The 20,064-nt window shown below is 39.0% G+C and overlaps 1 protein-coding gene across 2 annotated transcripts in view; it reads left to right on the top strand.

The window, feature by feature from the left end:
• The first annotated feature begins 7,139 nt into the window (after positions 1-7,139).
• LOC139708000 (uncharacterized) overlaps positions 7,140-20,064 on the top strand; it is a 44,143-nt gene continuing 31,218 nt past the window's right edge. The window contains exon 1 of one of the 2 annotated variants that reach the window (XM_071619994.1): positions 7,140-7,202. The gene's annotated coding sequence lies outside the window, so the exon portion shown is untranslated. Of the gene's footprint in view, positions 7,203-12,076; positions 12,173-20,064 lie in introns of those variants that run through there. The other variant, XM_071619995.1, reaches the window with a different exon arrangement.

Raw genomic sequence — 20,064 nt, 5'->3', positions numbered from 1 at the left:
ACCAAGTGTCGCACGGAATATTTTGTTACAAAATCGGTCATTTCGTTGACAAAATGACCATTTCCTTAATTAAATTATCATTTCGTGGACGAAATTTTCATTAATTTTTTTAGTTACAAAATGTCATTTTGTGACAAAATAATCATTTCATCGACGGAATGACTCATTTCATAACGAAATATTCCATTTGACACTGGGCACTTTATGGTTTTTGTCCATGGTGTAAACCATGGTTTCACTAATCCCAGCAAACACAGAACATTTTGAGAATGTTTCCTACACTTTTTTTAAGGTTCCGTATGTCTTCGTATAAAATGGACGTTTTTAAAACATACATACAACGTCAACTTGGGGACTTAGCATTTACCGCAAAGCACAGGTTTTTTTGAAAACATTTTAGAAACGTCAATGGACGTTACAAAATGTTTTTATTATGTATGCAATGTCTTCCCCCTTTGTTAACGTCCTCAAAACGTTTTTATTAGGTCTGTTATGTCAACTTCTTCTTTAACCCTAAAAAGACGGGGGGGGGGGCTAAAAAGCCCCCCCTCGACATTTCGTGCGATTACTCTGCAACACGCAATGCTCTCGCCGCGATGCTCTATGACTTTTTTCTTTCAAATTTCCCGCACAATTTGACACCAAATTTGTGACGCCCGGGGGTACGGTTCTGAACTTTTCGTACATGATGCATGTGTAGCGCCGAAACTCTTAGGGTGGGGGAGGACCTTTCATAAAACACAGATATTAATACGCAGCGGAAGAATTTTGTTGGGCAAGTATTGTTATGTGTATGTACTATTATGTTAACATACACTAACACTCACAATATATCCCCACCTTTCGGTCTACGGGAAGGTTTCAAACATATGTACAGTGTGCAACAAGTCACATCAACATCACTCAGTCACAACTATACACATTCACACTGGATACACATTCACACATACAGCATGGTGAAACACTTTCATTCACACTCACCATCATGCATACTATGCTCACCAGTAAGGAGTAATTTAAATAAATTTACTACCATGACTGCTAATAAATAACTATTAAGACAACTGTCTTTAAAGGAAATATATAGCTTCCTTTAATGATTATAATAAGAAACACATATACATTATATACAATATGATTTAGTCATGCCAAGGGCATTCCAATCAGACCCTACATGTCTGGATTTAGTTGTCCTGTTTCTCGACAGTTTTATTTCTTAAGTCATTACAAGCTTGTTCCTAACAATTTAACCAAATACAAGCCATTGCAACGATTGAGCAAGTTTTCAGTGCAGACATTTTACTTATGCCATTGTTTCAGGTCTCTGTAGTCGAGTTGACCTGAAATACCAAAAGTTGTGAAGACTGTAAATAGCTGGGATGCTCAACACATCCTCGCTCTTTGAAGAGCGGGAGCAAAAGAGTTATCAAAAATGATTACTTATATTTAAATTCAAAACATAGTCTATTAAACTGAAGCCAAGCTTCATAGGTCAAATGTCGTTTTACAACAAGAATAACATTCGATACATAAATACACACAAAGTAATTATATGGCAAGTGCACGATCTGTTCAGTTGAGCTTTACATAAATGCATTGTGAGCCAAATGTGATATAGCAGTCACAGATAGCTGCAGTCTATCTGTCCTGACAATACCTTTTTTTTTTAATTCAAATAAATCCAAAATAAATGTGACTTTCATTTCAAAGTCATGCTATTGAAGCATCAAACAAAGCATCATGTGCGGCGTAGCAATACTGAACAGATGAACAGATGACCTAATGTACAATTTACCAAAGTGTCAGTCCTTATCATCATAAAAGCAAATGAGCTTAACTCGTAAAATCAATGAAATGTTAAGGCACATGTTATCAATTGACTTGTTTCAAATATTTGAACTACAGCAAAATCTCATTAATCCTAAATGATATTACTTAAAAGCAATCACACACATCAATAACTACATAAATGAAATTGAGTGCAAATAGCTTACCTGAAATACCAAAAGTTGTGAAGACTGTAAATAGCTGGGATGCTCAACACATCCTCGCTCTTTGAAGAGCGGGAGCAAAAGAGGAGGAAGTTTGAGCCAAAATGATGCAAGTTGAGATGGACGGTACCACCTTGCTAAATTAGAGGGTGGATACTGTAATCTGAGGGGGGGGGGGGTGGTTGTGGAGTCTTCAGGTAAAGCATATTTGTACTACAGTTGTACATAGTGTGCTGTTTTACCACATTGTAATTAGCACTTATACACATAACACATGAAACACATTGTCTTAAACTAATTACTCTCAAATATCATAATTTCAATATACTCGAATAACTTTTATCCACCTTCATCTGTTGAGATGGAAGAGTCCATTTCTCATTAAATGACTAACGCTACTTTCTCGAGAAAAGGCAATAGAGAGGGGTAGGGAGAGGAAGTGGTAGGTAAAGAGAGTAAGGGGAGACAGAGAGAGAGGGAGTTTGGGAACCAAGAGTGGGAGTGGATAAAGCAAGAGAGAGGAGAGAGAGAAAGAAGAGGGCAGTGACGCAAGCTCCTACCAGAAGCTGGTATATATCATGTGCATTACCATGGCAACCACACTGGCTGGACTTCGGAACCTGTCAGCACACAGGTGTGTGTTTAGAGTGGTCCATTACTGACCGGTAGTGACCATAGTGCTTAGGAATGTGAGCTGCTTGCCCACTTTCATTTTGTTGCAGCATCCGAGTGGTCATCCTATATACTAGTTTAAACCATTTAAACTATACAACATGAAACATATCATTTAATGTTGCACCAAACAGGGGCTACACATGTGAGACCGAAAATTGCTCAAAAATGTGATTTTGTGTACAAAGTCAATACAAATTGAATTTTTTCTCATGGTTCATATAAATATGCTTATTTTTACTCTCAATGGCTAAATTAATTTGCTTTAATAGTATTATGCTTCAAAAAGGGTCTGCCACAAATTTTGATGAAAAAACAACAAAAACAAAAGGTCGAAAAAACAGGGAAATACATAAGAAATTCATAAAACAATAAAACAAATAAGAAACTAATTTTGATACCGAATTTTTTTCAAGTACATTTGCTAAGAATGCCACAAAGAATATTTAGACCCAAAATGAGCACTTTTGGAGCTTTATTTACTGACTTAGATCAAAAAGTCTGATTTCTCGCATAAATTAGCGTAATTAATCAAAATAAAATAAAAGAAGACTATTTTGGAAAATTTGAATATACGATCTTGTAGATTATATTGCACACTACCATTGTGCAAATTTCCGCGGCGATCGCGCGATCCACGGCTGAGATCTTAAGGGGGGGGGGGGCGGCCTTTAGGCCCCCCCAGTCTTTTGAGCTACCAAAATAGCCCAGTCTTTTTAGGGTTAATGAACGTTTAAAGAACATTTTTATTCATCCTCTGTACGTCTCTTTAATATGAATATTTATGCATAATTATGAATATTCAAGTTAAGGTGTGTGCATGTGTGATCTAATTTTAGTAACCATGTCTTCATGCATCACGTTTTGGTGATATATAAAAAATGTGATACAGATTCATCAATTGGGAATAGGGTGTAGTATAGGTGGTAGGACATTAGGAATAGGTTAGGATACGAATATATATATATAGGAATGTACAATTAGGATTAGGATATATTAATCTCAGATTGCGTCTATAATCTCATAACTATAATTTTGTTAAATACCCTATAAAAATAAACATTATACACTCTTAAAAGGTTTTCTGGACGTTCTAGACTTATATGGAAGGTTCTCCGAACATTCTGGAAAGGGTCATAAGACTTTTTAGACGTTCTTCCTAACATTTTTTGAACGTTCTAGACGGTTTTCAAAGGTTATCTGGACGTCCACAAAGCGTCCACAGAACGTTTTGAATATTCTCAAAAGGTTTTACTGACATCCACAACGTTCAAAAGGTTTTCTGCAGGTCCTTAAGAATTCTGAAAGGCTTTTTATTGGTTTTCTAAACGTTTACGAAATGTTTTTATAACGTCCATTTTAAGTGTTTAGATACGTCGAAAACCTTCCACAAAAAGACGTTCTGAAAATGTTTTGACAAAGCGTCCAAATAACAAACTTGGAATGTTTCAAGAACGTTCAGAAAACGTCCTTGTGTTAGCTGGGATTTGTACCACCTTCGTGAATTTGGGCCACAGTGAATGCTCGCTGGGATTCGTCCCCTCATCCCGCGAAGCAAGCCGGGTCCGGGACAAGATTTGAAGGGGATAATGAGCTTTGGGCATAATTGGTAACGTCCAGCTATGGTCATCAAATGTGCGCATGTGTGATGCCTGGTTTGGAGTGGTAGAGCTCGCCCCAAGCCCCAATTGCCCCCACAGCTCGGGGACAGATGAGGTAGCAGTGTGGACGGTCAGTCGTAAAAAAGGTAAGATATCTGGGTACTGTCCGTGCAACATAGCATAGGCGCCGGAAGTGGGGGGGGGGGGGGGGGGCAGGGGGGCGGCCGCCCCCCCCCCCCCCCAATCCAAAAAATGGGGGGGGGGGGCAAAACGCATTTTTGCCCCCGCCAAAAAGCCCCCCCCCCCAAAAAAAATAATAATAATAATGATAAAAATAAATGAATAAACAAAGAAAATAAAATAAATATGTATATATACATGAATAAAAAGGGAAAAATATGGCTACAAACGGCAGCTTTTGGACTGTAAAATGTCAAAATTTTCAAGCTCGCTCGCTTCGCTCGCTCGCATCAAGCAGTTGAGCCCAGTGCGCCTCCCCCTTAATTTCTAAAGCGAAAAACATAGCTACGACGGCAGTTGTTGGACTCTAGAATGTCAAAAATTTCAAGCTCGCTCGCTTTGCTCGCTCGCATTGAATCGTTACGCCATTCTCCTAATGTTGCTGACAGTAATTGCCAGTAGTTGCGCCCGATGCCCCCATCCCTTAATTTCCAAAGCGAAAGATAAATATAGCTACAAACGGGAGTTTGTGGACTGTAAAATGTCAAAATTTTCAAGCTCTCTCGCTTCGCTCGCTCGCATTGAATCGTTATGCCACTCTCCTAATGTTGCTGCCAGTAATTGCCAGCAGTTGCGCCCGATGCCCCCCCCCCCCTTAATTTCCAAAGCGAAAGGTATAGTTACAAACGGGAGTTTTGGGACTGTAACATGTCAAAATTTTCAAGCTTGCTCGCTTCGCTCGCATTGAATCGTTATGCCACTCTCCTAACGTTGCTGCCAGTAATTGCCAGCAGTTGCGCCCGATGCCCCCCTTAATTTCCAGAGCGAAAGATATAGCTACAAACGGGAGTTTTGGGACTGTAACATGTCAAAATTTTCAAGCTCGCTCGCTTCGCTCGCTCGCATTGAATCGTTATGCCACTCTCCTAACGTTGCTGCCAGTAATTGCCAGCAGTTGCGCCCGATGCCCCCCTTAATTTCCAAAGCGAAAGATATAGCTACAAACGGGAGTTTTTGGACTGTAAAATGTCAAAATTCTCAAGCTCGCTCGCTTTGCTCGCTCGCATTGAATCGTTATGCCATTCTCCTAATGTTGCTGCCAGTAATTGCCAGCAGTTGCGCCCGATGCGCCGCCCCATTAAATTTCCAAAGTGAAAGATATAGCTGCAAACCCCAGTTTTGGGACTGTAGAATGTCAAAATTTTCAAGCTTGGTCGCTTCGCTCGCTCGCATTGAATCGTTATGCCATTCTCTAATGTTGCTGCCAGTAATTGCCAGCAGTTGCGCCCGATGCGCCCCCATTTATTTCCAAAGCGAAGTATTATAGCTACAATTAAAACTCCAGTTTTGGAACTGTAGAATATCAAAATTTTCAAGCTCGCTCGCTTCGCTCGCTCGCATTTTATTGTTATGCTATTCACCTTATGTTGCTGACAGTATATAATTTGTCGATCGTTTCACACCGTCATTCCATAATCCATGTAAGGAAACTTACAATGCTCCTCAATGACTGCGTTGTTGAATGTATCACATTCCGTAATGTATTGTAGTCCCATTATTGCTCACGCACACACGCACAAGCATACAGACCGTCAAAATTACTTTATGGTTCCCCCCATGTTTCGACCCACCGTACGCCACTTTACATATATATATACATATATATATATATATATATATATATAATAGATGTGTGTGCGTGTGTGTGTGTGTGTGTGTGTATGTGTATATTGTGTAACATATGTATGGTCTAATCTTGAGCCCCCTCCAATGTTTGCCCCCCCCCCCCCAATCCAAAACTGCTTCCGGTGCGCCTGCAACATAGGGTCCAATATGAATGAAGGGTTAGTGTTTAACTGATAAACTTAGTTAATGACTGAAAAAATCTTGTTTCTCTGTCGATAAACCCAATTTTTTCAAGTGAAAACTAAGTTTATCATGATAAACATTTTTTTTTCATTTGTCAAAGAGAGATTATTGATAAAATTAGTTTTTCCCTCGATAAGAGTTTCTCAATAAACCTATTTTTTCACTTAATAAACAAAATTATTTGATAAACTAAGTTTTTATTTTTTGCTTGATAAACAGAGTATGTATAAAAAACCACTAATTTTTACGATAAACTCTATTTATCAAGCGAAAAAAGTAAGTTTGTTGAAAACCATTGTTATTTCAGCTTGTGCAAAAGGGGAGCCTTTTTTAAATAGAGAAACTGCTAAGCGAAAAATCTAGTTTGTGGTGATAAACAATCAACAAAGCTCTCAGTTTATCCGTCGATAGCCTTAGTTTTTTGAGAGAAACAACTGCTTAATCTAGCGAAAAAAAAATTTCAATGATAACTTTGCTGTTGTTGATAAAATGTATATTTCCATTTATAAACAAAGTTTATTGATGAAATAACTTTATCAATCGATAACAACAGTTCTTCCGGAAAAAAAGAATAAAAACTAGTTTAATTATCGACTGTATACATCTAGTTTTTCGGGGATAAACTCAGTTTATCGGAATTATTGGGCAAATGGCGCGCCATATACGTATCAATCAGCATACCGATCATCTGTTGAGCTCATGACACAGCTGAACAGCTGCTGTACCGAGGTGTCTACCGGTACATACACGTTACACATACGGTGGGTATAAGTACCCGGGTGAGGAACTGATAGGTAGTGCAGTGACCAAGAATAACATACAGTAAACAAGATGTTTCATTGATTGGGCTGTGCTGGCTTACGATACATGCATAGAGGCTAGATAGACGGTAAGTCAGTGATACAATGTATTTGAAGTGACTTTGCTGTCACGTCTGTATAAGATGTGGCTTAAGGACGAACTACTTTTTAGTAACACTCCAACAGACTACAAATTTGGCCACAAATTTTAGATTCTCTACTCTATATAACCTTAATAGGCCCTAGCTAGGCACCCTAACCTACCTCTTTTCATTACGGACGGGTTCGGCATAAACCGGGCGGCTCAGCTGGTGGGGCGTCTGGGCGTCTGGGCCCACGGTACGATTACGAGGCCCATTGGCATGGTTAGCTTTGGGCTGGGCTAGCTTTCCCTGCTTGCGACCCCGTGTTGTGGCCGCTGCAGTTATCAACAAAAGGCAAAGCAATTGTACTTTTCACAGTTTTTGCGTAAATAGGTACCGTTAGACTTTACAGTGATTAATTGGATGGCTTTTGCCATTGGCATTATTTTAATATTTCAATTTCATGCAATGAATTCTCTGGTAGCCCAATGTTGTAACCTAAACTTTATCTCATTCCTTTTAGTAACGGTTAGATGTCTAGCCTACCTTTAAATTAATACATTTTGAACTATCAAATAAAGAGGCTACCTCCGCCAAGGGAGGAGGTTATGTTTTCGTTACCGTTCGTTTTTGTATTTGTTCGTTTGGAATTTGTTTGTCCGTGTGCAATAACTCTAAAAGTAGTTAACAGATTTGGATGAAACTTGCAGGAAAGGTTTAGAATGATGTAACTGTTACATTATTACAAGTATAACAGTATTAACGGTTGCTAAACAGCTGATTAACTTTTGGTACGTACATGTAGTGATCCGGGAATTTTGGGTAATTTATGAAGGATTTTCTGTATCTTGGCAGGTACGCGTAGGGTCAATGAACTTGGGAGTTCAGGCTGTACGTATTTGAGGTTTGCATGCGTGCACTAAAATGTGTGTCTCGTTTCTGCTAGAACAAGGAATAATTTTCAGGAAAGAGTTCTTTATGTCCCCCAACTAATTTGCACAAAATAAATAAATTACTATTTTTTTAAACCAATAATAAACTAAATAAAGGTTATGGGAAGTTATGGGAAGTCTTCCCATAAATGGCATAACCTTTATTTAGTTTATTATTAGTAAAACAAATAGTAATTTATTTATTTTGTGCAAATTAAGGTGTGTTTATGCTCCATTTGCGAAGGCAGAATCAGTGTTTCGAAACGCAGATTCAAAACGCTGATTCAAAACGCCGTTCATGGGAGCACTGTTTATGCTCACTTTCTTCGAGCCTTGGAAAGAGCATTTGCGATTGCTTCGCTGACCTCAGCAGAGGTAGGTCAAATTGGGGCGCGCACTGCGATTGGTGGCCTGGCGTGGGAGAGCAGCGGGGAAAGACATGCGTATACACAGTACATGGGAAAATTGCACAGGCCAGGGTAGCTGGCTGGCCGGGCGCGCGCTTTTTCAATTGAACCGGAAAGGCGTTTAGATGACGTCACTCTAAACGCGTTTAGAATTAAGAAACGCTGTTGCGTTTATGCTTCCCCGTCAAACGTGATTAGTCAGAAACGCCGATTGTAAGCGCACCTTTTTGTGCGTTTTGGATAGGTGTTTTGAATCAGCGTTTCTATTGAAGTGAGCATTGCGCAACAGCATTTTGCACTAATCCCGTTTCAAAACGCTGATTCTGGCCCAAAAAGGGGAAGCATAAACACAGCCTTAGTGGGGGGGGGGGGGGGGGGGGGACATGCATATGGGCCACCTAAAGGAACTCTTTCCAATTTTCAAACTCAAATTTGATTAGCAATTTCAGCTGATGAAAAATATCTTTAATGCTATCCTGTACACTTCTATGTCAGAAAACTGCTACACTAATGTTAGTTTGTGTAGCAGTGGTGTAAAAATGCAAAGCAAATTGCGATGCGATACCAGGAAAATTATTCCCTACAGGTAGAACGAGGTGCGCTGTGCAGCTGAGGGTCTAGTCTTCTATGACGTAACAAAGGCTTCTATATTGGGACATCAGGCGACTTTCAGCACACAATGCTATCCCTTACAGGCCTACTTTAAGTACGTACATGTATGGGTGGAAATCATGAAGAACAAGATCAGTGGGGGATGAACTGCATGCTTGGCGGAGGTCTGTGCTGTCAGAGTGCTTCTCTAAAAGTTAAACTTGTAATGTTAATGTTAGAGTCTATCAGATTTGGGGGATTCAGATGCAGTTCTTTGATGAGTAAGTTGTGAAATAGTTTGTTTACATGCAATTTAGAAAATGATTCATAATCATACATATCAGTGCAAAATTACGCTAGTTCTAACAGTTACAGTTAGTGGGTTCGTGTGTGTAATGTAGCAGCTTCAAGGCCTTCAGATCATAAAAAAGACTAGCACTCTTGAGAGCACAAACCTCTGCCAAGCAGCTAATTTCCACCGATGTCTTCCCAAAGAGATTTTCTCCTCTCCACCACTGGGGAAAAGCTCCTTCACCTCTTCCATAGAGATCAGTTGATTTCCACCATAAGGTACAGTATGGTATCCATGCTGAAAAATCGCCCGATCTCCCAATAAAGACGTCTTTTGTTATGTCATAAACCCTCAGCTGCATGGCGCGCCTTGCCCTAGCAGAAACTAGAGCAGGCACTTTAGTGCACGCATGTAAACCTCAAATACTCGCAGCCTGAACTTCCAAGTTCATTGACCTTGCCTGCCAAAATATCAAAAATCCTTCATAAATTCCCCCCAAATTCTTGGGTCACCACCAAAATTTAATCATCTGTCACTTGTATTATTCCAAAGCTTTCCTGCCAGTTTCATCCAAATCCGTTGGCTACCGGTACTTTTTGAGTAATTTTGCACATGGACAAACAAACGAACGAACAAACAAACCAATGGTAACGAAAACATAACCTCCTCCCTTGGCAGAGGTAATGTTAAAGTAAGAGCTCAAATTGTGTAATAAGGACCTCTTCCATCGCTTTTTCCCAAAACCTGGACAAGAAACTCCTTATATCACAGACCTTGGGGTGGGACCTACTACCCGTACTACTTGGTACTTTCTTTTCTTGGGCCCCATAGACAGGGCCTTATCACTACCGCGGTAACCATTTTCTCTACTGGTCTGACCTATCTTGGACCAGTGGGTACCCAGATTTTCCATGTTATACTGGTCCATTCCTGAAAAAAGTTTACATGTACACTGGTCAGGGACCGCCGGACCAGTGTCAGTGTGCAGCATTGCCATCGACAGAAATTAGAAAAAAGAAAATTATTGAAATAATTTTGAATGACAAGCAACCTGGCCCTTTACACTGCACACCAGGGTAAATTACCAAAAGCCCCTGCCTTGTAGTCCAGTTTAAATTGCCACTTTCAGAACTCTTTTGTTCCCATAGTCAATGTTTAATGCATTATATACAAATAAGGTGTATTTGGATGTTACAAAATTGTAACATGGGAAGTTAATATCAGGGTTAAAAATACTGCAAAAATGGACATTTAATGCGACCAGGAACTACCACAAAAGTTAAAACACAGATTTTTGTTTTGTTTTGTTTTGTTTTTTTTGCTTATGTACCATGTGTAATGTCTTAATTTGGCACAATTAAAAACATGTGAATTTCATTTTACTAGGCAGAGCACGAAAAAATAAATCCGGCGACAATATCCACTTTTACAGTAGCGGTACCAAGGGTACATGAACAGTGGCTGGAAGAAGCACTTGTGCTTCTAACAATACATCCTGTAAACAAGTGTGTTAAATCTCTGTACAATGTATGTGACAGCAATGCACACCACACTTGGTATTTGGTTGTGTGCATGTTTGTTTACAAACTTTGTACTACAGTATGTTATTGCATGTGCATATTGTCACTGGTGTGTGTATTATCAGTGATACTGGCTTCATTGAATGTTGGGCAAAGATTAACTTCATGTAGCTAACTTTAGCATCCATGAGCTATGAAGAATTGAGTTCAGAGAACATTGTGAAAATTGCCTCCAAAACTTGGATGACAGGGCAAGCTAAATCAGTGAAATATTTGTGATTTTTTTTTAATTTATTTCTTATTTTTACCCATACTGGTACCTTGGTACCTGGTAGTTACTTTAATTTTGATGTCAGTGTTTCATTAGCTTACTTCTGTGTGGAAAATCACCCTTCAGTTTGGGACATGGTACACAGTTGGTGTTTTAGTCTAATTTTGATGTCATGTTGCAGGGGTTGGCTAGCGCATACACTTAGCACCTTGCTGTGTTTTGTCTTTATAATTAAATATTTTATTAGGCTGTAGATCTGCAAAGCTCATGCTTAGGACGCCGGACGCCACCTCCTCCTAGGATGTATTGCGCGTACTGTGCAGAGCAAAACTTTTGCCTCAAAGCTGTGTCCTAGCATCTCTGTTGAAGATTTTAAGCTTGCTCTTGTAAAGTTGTCGGCCTTTGTGTTGACTCTATAGTTAAAACTCCATCAGAAGTATTTTGGACGGGAAGCTGCCTTAATAGTACAATTGCACATTTGTAGCAAGTTTTGTACCAAGTTGAACGTTTTGCAAATTCATGCAAGGTGGAAGACCTTGTGATTGTGCTGTAAATGTTCAGTTCAAGCTGTAGATTGTAGTATGATTTGACACTTTTATCTGTTTGCATTAAAGTGTGCTATCTACACATGTAGCTCATTCAACTTCTACAATAAACTTATTGATTATATTTGTTTTTGTCTCTGTAAACATTACAGAAGGGGGTCATTTGTGGCTGTCCACATATTTATTGAATGTGGGGGGGGGGGGGGGGGGATGACCTTTAGACCTTTGTTGATCAGATTAACGTGATTCAGCACATATTATCACAGTGCCAGGATCTCTAAGTTGTCAGTGGTGCGTACCTTGTCATTCAGACAAGAGCTGGAAAGCAGGCTTGGTGCCAGAGGTGGAGTTCTTCATCATCTGGTTTAGGATTCCACAATTTGCCTTGTAGTGTACGGTACAGAGAGTTCACCTGACAGTAAGTGGAGTGTCATTGATTCCGATTCCAATCCCATCTGCTGAAATTACAAGAGACATTTTGCGAGCAGCACCAGTTATGGAAAATTTTGTTTTTTTTTTTTTTCTTTTTTTTTTTGGTGACATCAGGCTAGTTCACATCCAATGCAAAATGAAAACTGCCTTGCTCTGTATTGGTTGTGGTTGAATGCTGGAAACTTTTTGTATTTGAATCACCGGTACCGGTACTGTAAAAGTGGTTATTTTCGCACGACTAATTTTTTGCGCTCGGAAGGGTAAGAAGAGTTTCGCGTGTTTTTAATTCCGCGGAATCAAGACATGAACTACTGGAATCTTCTATGGCAAGCAAAAATATTCGCGTGCTTTCATTTTCGCGCTAGTTTCGGGTTGCGTGAAATGCGCGAAAATTTCAACACCGCGAAAATTTCCACTTTTACAGTATTCTATCACTCATGTTAGGTACATAGCCTGCAGTGTTATGGTACCCACAAACTATTAATTAGTGTTTGGACTATCAAAGCAAAATACACTTTTCACTTCCTCTGCTGGTTACCCATACCTACCTGTAGGTGGAGATTCTCTGAGCATTGTGGAAATGTGACCAGGGGGTGTCCACAAAGAGTGTAAGTTTAACTTGATAAAAGTTGAGATCGACTTCTAATTATGGTACAAAAGTATGCCGTTGGTCACTTTTTTCAGTTTCATCTTATGTTTTCAGAATCCTCTTCAAATTGATATCAAATTTAAAGAAAAAATCCTTTGTCCCTAACTTAATTTCCCAGTAATTAATGCTTGTGTGAAAAAAATTCTCCAAAATTGTTAATTTTTTATGGAGGTTTGAGTATATTATTGAAGTAACACACAATCGTGTGTCAGCTTTCTAAAGGCAGAAGTCATGCAAGGTTGTACCGGTACTACAGGAGATGCAAATTTAGTGGAATGGCCCCATGAGATATTTCGTTGAATTTTTCAATCCCCATAAAGTTTTTCAATGTAGCCCAATGTAAAGATATTTTTCACAACAAATGCTACAAAAAAGCAGTTTCCAAAAGCCACATTTCAGTGATTTACTGCCCTTTCCATGCTTATGCTGGCTGCTGATCCTTTTCCTTGTTTGTTTTTACCCCACACTGCATGCTGTTTCCATTGCAGGATTGATGAAGTTGCTTGATAGGCTATAATTAGAGTCAAACAAATTTAAGTTAGTGATGTTTTTGTGCATGCATGTGGCTATTATAAAGCTTACCATACTAGTACTTACTGTGTACATGTAGGTGTATTGTATTTAATAACCGCACTTATTTCGATATGAAAATGTGAAAAGGGCAGGGGGATGCAGTTTATACACAGTAACAGGGAAAAGTCCAATGTCATTATTTCACAAGTAACCTGATAAAGCTGCACTATAGCACCTTCATCATGATTGGTGTTCATTATAGTGATTATAAGTATATTGATCTCAATAGATTTGTTTACCTGCTCACATGCTAGGTAAGCCTGACCAGACGCTGTGCAGAGAAAGCTTTATGACAGCGCTGTGTGTAGTGCTTGATGTGTATGTAATGAGAGTTAATTGTATTTAGAGTGGGCACAAGGTTCCCCCTCCCTTCATATTCTGCCTCTCTCCGTTGCTTTTGACTATTACTGTTGCTTTCCTCTCTTTCAAATACAACATGCTTATTACCTTTGGTAGATCTTTTCCCTCTTTCATATTGATCCCTTGTTATCTGAGTTGTTATTGTCAATCAGTTGCAATAAAACAACTCCTTGCAAGAATACATTAATTTTAATGAATATGCAGTACCTAGATGTTCGCTCTTGTACTGGTAGGTATAAAGATTAAAACCTACACTGGCTGTTCAGCATGGCAATCAGGACAGCATTGGCTGGAGTCCAACCCGAGCATGTACCATGACCATGATTTTTTTATCGTAATGACTACTACTAAAACACTAAATAATCACTACTTATCTTTGTCAATGAAGGGCAATTAGTCAATTACTTGCATAAGCCATGTTGACTTTAATTGCGAATTCCATGAAATGCCCAACTATGCTGGGATAGGTGATGAAACTATTTTATACAATGAACTATCCATTTTGCCAATAAGGTACAGGGTATATCCTCAACAGCCTCGACAAAGAACAGATTGTGTCCCTGTTCAAGACTTTTTTAACCCCTCCTTTTTATGCCTGCGCCACGAAGTGGTGCCGGAGGCATTATGTTTTCGGGTTGTCCGTCCGTCCGTCCGTACATCCGTCCATCCGCTTTCGTTTACGCGATAACTTGAGTAATATTCACTGGAATTTTACCAAACTTGATCCAAGTATATGATAGGGCAATTACTTGATTAGATTTTGGGTGAAATCGGCCAAAGGTCAAAGGCCAAAGGTCAAAGGTCAAGGTAAAATCATGAAATTGTATCCGTTTACGCGATAACTCAAGACTGGATCGAGCAAATTTCACCAAACTTTGTCGGAAGATGATGTATAATGGGACAATTACTTGATTACTTTTTTTTTGAAATCGGACAAAGGTCAAAGATCAAGGTCAAAATCCAAAAATTTATCTGTTTATGTGATAACTCAAAACTGGATGAAGCAGCTTTCACCAAACTTGGTCCAAGGATGATGTATGATGGGGCAATTAGTTGAGTAGATTTAAGTGACATTGGCAAGAGGTCAAAGGTCAAAAGGTCAACGTCAAATGCTAAAAAATGTTGCTATTTCCCCTATATAATGCCCAAAGGTATTTTCTTGAAACATAGTGTAGACATGTACTACTGCGTAAAGATTCTCCAGAGAGAGTCTCATGTCATACGGTCAAAGGTCAAAAGGTCAAAGGTCAGGTGAAAATGTTGCAATATCACTTTTCTCGCAAATGGTTTAATATATCTTTGTGGAACTTGGTACATACGCACGTACTGACTGGCAGGGATTATCTAGGGAATTTAGAGGTCATGGGTTAATAGTCAGGGGGTCAAAGGTCAAGGTCAACTCCTCAAAATTTTACTAATTTCCCTCATATACTAGTACAGTCCGACCTCTCCTATCTGGACATGTCGGGACCGGCGCTTACCCAGAAAACGGATTTGGCCGGATATGGGAGACTCAATGTTTCATACACGCAGCTCCATTGGTAGCTACATGTAACCTATTGCGGGTACCTGTATCGTACACTGAAACTCTTTCTTTGCTATATGCGCAAAATTTGGCGGTAGTGAATGTCTAAATGAATGTCTGAATGCATTCTATTTTAGATGAAAATTCGATGTGGATGTATTGTAATTATGTTGGAAATCATTCATTAGTGGAAAGATTAGCAAAGAAAATGGGATTCCATTGGGATTCGAACCCGACACCTCCGGATTGCCAGCCCGGTGCTCTACTTTGCTCATTTTACTACTAATAAATTATATTTATTTCTGGTCAGTTTTCTTCTGTTTGCGTTTATGTTGGAAATAATACGTAATTCATGTGAGTTTGTGTATTAATTTCATTTGAATTTGAAATTCCCTATTTCCCCCGTAATTAGATTCAAAACAAAACAAAAAAATCACAGCGAGATTGCGTCCGGACAATAGAGAGATCCGGATAAAGGGAGGCCGGATAGGAGAGGTCGGACTGTATATGCCATGCTTGCAATATTAGTCTTAAAACTTAATATATACATGCATACCTAATGGAGGTTCTATGGGAAATTTCCAGCCAGAAGGTCAAAGGTTAAGGGTCAAAGGCCAGGTTTAAATGCCCCCCCCCCCAAAAAAAAAAAATAAATCTATTTTGTACTGTAATTACACTCTTTCTTCATACCTTGAAAATTACTCAAATGTATAAACTTATCGGAGGGTCGGTCAGAAGGCAAGTAAAAATTCTCAATTCCCCAAATATGTGTACCTGCACTCTTTGACAATTGTAGCAAACCCAGTTCAAGGAAAGTGGACATTCAAGATATTTCTCACAAACCTGTTATTCCAAATTTTTTGCCAGTTATGTGAAGTTCTGTCATCACACATTGTGAAGACATTGTACTATACACCTATTGGGAGAATCATGCATTGTGGCAGAGGCATCAGTCGCCAAAGCGATATTTCTAGTTTTTCTTTTTCTTACCCCCTCATTTTTTTCTATTGGTCACAGACTGGACCTTCTGTCAAAACCATCTTAAAAGAGACCTGCAGATGATTTTAAGACACTTGCATAAGTTTGACATCTACAGTGTACATTCTATACATTGGTTTATTTATGGTACAGAGTAAAAACAAAAAAACAAAACAAAACAGATAGTGATTGAAATCAGTGTAAACTTCATAACAGCTCACATTGAACAAGGATGTTGACATAGCAGCTTCACATGATTTATGCATGATTGGGTGCTCACGGAAGCAGAATGAAAGAAAGCATGCATAAATTCTCCACCCTTGTAGGTGAACTTGAAGCAAGTGGTATTGAAATTGATTAACATTGGTAGAGAAATTACACAAATATGCATGCATTATGTGTATGTGAGCTTTTTATACCTCCGACACGAAGTGGTGCCGGAGGCATTATGTTTTCGGGTTGTCCGTCCGTAAGTCCGTCCACATTCGTTTACGCGGTAACTTGAGAAATATTGACTGGAATTTTACCAAACTTGGTCCAAGTATAAAGTATGATAGGGCAATTACTTGATTAGATTTTGGGTGAAATCGGTCAAAGTCAAAGATCAAAGGTCAAGGTCAAATCATGACATTGTATCCGTTTACGCGATAACTCTAGACTGGATTGAGCAAATTTCACCAAACTCTGTCCGAGGATAATGTATGATGAGACAATTACATGATTAGTTTTTTAGTGAAATCGGAGAGAGGTCAAAGGTCAAGGTCAAATCCTAAAATTAATCTGTTTGTAAACGTGATAACTCAAAACTGGATGAAGCAGCTTTCACCAAACTTGGTCCAAGGATGATGTACATGTATGATGGGGCAATTACACGTTGTAGTTGTGGATATTTTAGTGACATTGGCAAGAGGTCGAAGGTCGAAAGTCGAAAGGTCAAGGTCAAATGCTAAAAATGTTGCTATTTCCCCCATATCTATGCAATGCCCGAAGGTATTTTATTGAAATTTTAAATAGTGTAGACATGTACTACTGCGTAAAGATTCTCCAGAGAGAGAGTTTCATGTCATAAGGTCAAAGGTCAAAAGGTCAGAGGTGAGGTGAAAATGTTGCAATTTCACTTTTCTCGCAAATGGTTCAATGTATCTTCATGGAACTTGGTACATATGCATGTACTGACTGGCAGGGATTATCTAGGGAATTTAGGGGTCATGGGTCAAAGTCATGGGTCAAAGCTCAAGGTCAACTCCTCAAAATTTTATGCTGTTTCCCTCATATACTAGTATATGCAATGCTTGCATTATTAGTTTGAAAAACTTACTATTACCTAATGGAGATTCTCTGGGAAATTTCCAGCCAGAAGGTCAAAGGTTAAGGGTCAAAGGTCAGGTTTAATTGAAAAACAAATCTATTTTGTACAGTAATTACACTCTTTCTTCATACCTTGAAAATTACTCGTTGCATAAACTTATAACAGGGTCGGTCAGAAGTCAAGTAAAAATCCTCAATTCCCCAAATATGTGTACCTGCACTCTTAAACCCAGTTTGAGGAAAGTGAACATTCAAGATATTTCTGACAAACTTGTCATATCAATATTTTGCCAGTTATATGAAACTGTCATCACACATTGTGACGACATTGTACTATACAACTATTGGGAGAATCATGCATTATGGCGAAGGCATCAGTCGCCTTAATAGCGACATTTCTAGTTTATATTGTTGTTGTTTTTTAATATATAGGGTATTGGTTTATCTCTTCACTGACCACAATAAATTCCACAAATATAATGTAATTACGATGATGGTACTCTTGATTTAAAGCTCCTGTACTACATGATGTAAAATTTTGTGAATTGTCTGGAATGGCCCTTTAAGATGGCCCTTTAAGATTCTTTTCGTCATTTGTATTCAAATTGTCAGATCCCTTCTCGCAGTGCAATGATGTACATAAGATTATGGATCCTAAAACTTTTGAAACCCCCAGTTGACATTGCTAGGTTGGTTGGTTGCGCATGATATTAAAAGAGGGATACGTTGTGTAAGCAAACAGAATCAGTCAGCTACAATGCATGGATAATTCCATGTGTTTGTCTCAAAGCTGGGGTTGAAGAAAGGGGAGGATCATTTGTAATAGTGAATTCAATTGCACAATTTGCACATACAATGTAGATTTATGCACAGGGTCTATGCATTCTGTTATTTATAAGCATGCAAAATCAGCTAACTTACACATGAAGACTTAAAAGTGTTTGACTGAAAACTTGGATTGAAGACTGCGAGGTTTATTATGTAATAAGGAGATGATCAAGGTACCTTTGCAGTGATGAGAGCAAGGGTTGATAGGATATCATCAATTGTTTACCAAAGCTGACCTTTTGAACTCATGGCTTGCTTGGCAAATTAATGATAACTTCTTGTTTAACAGCTTTGAGGTCCATTGTGATTGGAGCAGAATTTGTATTCAGTATCATCGTGATTTTACATGCCCTCTGAAGGACAGATTTTTGTCCCCGCCGAATGAGTTCGAGCAGGGGACTATGAAATGGGCTCCGTACGTGTGTGTGTTCGTGCGTCGGTGCGTCCGTCCGTCTGTGTGTGCGTCAGTGTGTGATCAAAATGTTCAATTTGCTACTCCTCTGTCATTTATGAGCCAATTTTGATTCTGTTTGCTTAGTATGATAGCACTACATGGGAGCTTTGAAACTTCTACACAGAATTTCAGTTGTGACCTTTGACCTTGACCTTTGACCTTGACCTTTGACCTATATTGTACATTTTGCTACAAAATGCTACTCCTTCGCCATTTCTAACCCGATTTCGATTCCGTTTGCATTATGTGATGGCACTAGGTGAGGGCTTCCAAACTTCTACACAGAATTTTGACCTTTGACCTTGATTTTTGACCTATATTGTACATTTTGCTACAAAATGCTACTCCTTCGCCATTTCTAACCCGATTTCATTGCGTTTGCTTTATGTGATGGCAGTAGGTGAGGGCTTCCAAACTTCTACACAGAATTTTGACCTTTGACTTCTTTGACCTTTGACCTTGATTTTTGACCTGTATTGTACATTGGCTACAAAATGCTACTCCTTCGCCATTTCTAACCCGATTTCGATTCCGTTTGCTTTATGTGATGGCTCTAGGTGAGGGCTTTCAAAATTCAACACAGAATTTTGACCTGTGACTTCTTTGACCTTTGACCTTGATTTTTGACCTGTATTGTACATTTTGCTACAAAATGCTACTCCTTCGCCATTTCTAACCCGATTTTGATTCCGTTTGCTTTATGTGATGGCACTAGGTGAGGGCTTTAAAACTCCTACACAGAATTTTGACCTTTGGCTTCTTTGACCTTTGACCTTGATTTTTGACCTATATTGTACATTGGCTACAAATGCTACTCCTTCGCCATTTCTAACCCGATTTCGAGTCCGTTTGCTTTATGTGATGGCACTAGGTGAGGGCTTCAAAACTTCTACACAGAATTTTGACCTTTGACTTCTTTGACCTTTGACCTTGATTTTTGACCTGTATTGTACATTTTGCTACAAATGCTACTTCCGGTGGGGACATATATTACGCACCGCATAATTTCTACTTTTCTGTGTTTGAATTAAATTTTGTTACAAAAAGAAGGCTTTCTTGAAAAACATATGTATGCCGAGTGGTGTACAATGTAGCTAACTGAGAAGCATATGTACTTATGTCCTCTCTTTAGACAAAAAAAATATGTGTGTGTGTGTGTGTGTACGTGTGCATATCCAGTCCATGGGGGGGGGGGGGGGGGAG

Source organism: Diadema antillarum, unplaced genomic scaffold (assembly GCF_040938485.1).
Source record: "Diadema antillarum isolate AM-2024a unplaced genomic scaffold, OU_Dant_1.0 seq00001293_RagTag, whole genome shotgun sequence".
Classification (NCBI taxonomy): Eukaryota; Metazoa; Echinodermata; class Echinoidea; order Diadematoida; family Diadematidae; genus Diadema; species Diadema antillarum.
Note: the sequence above shows the minus strand (reverse complement) of the source record. Positions and strands in the feature narration are given on the sequence as shown.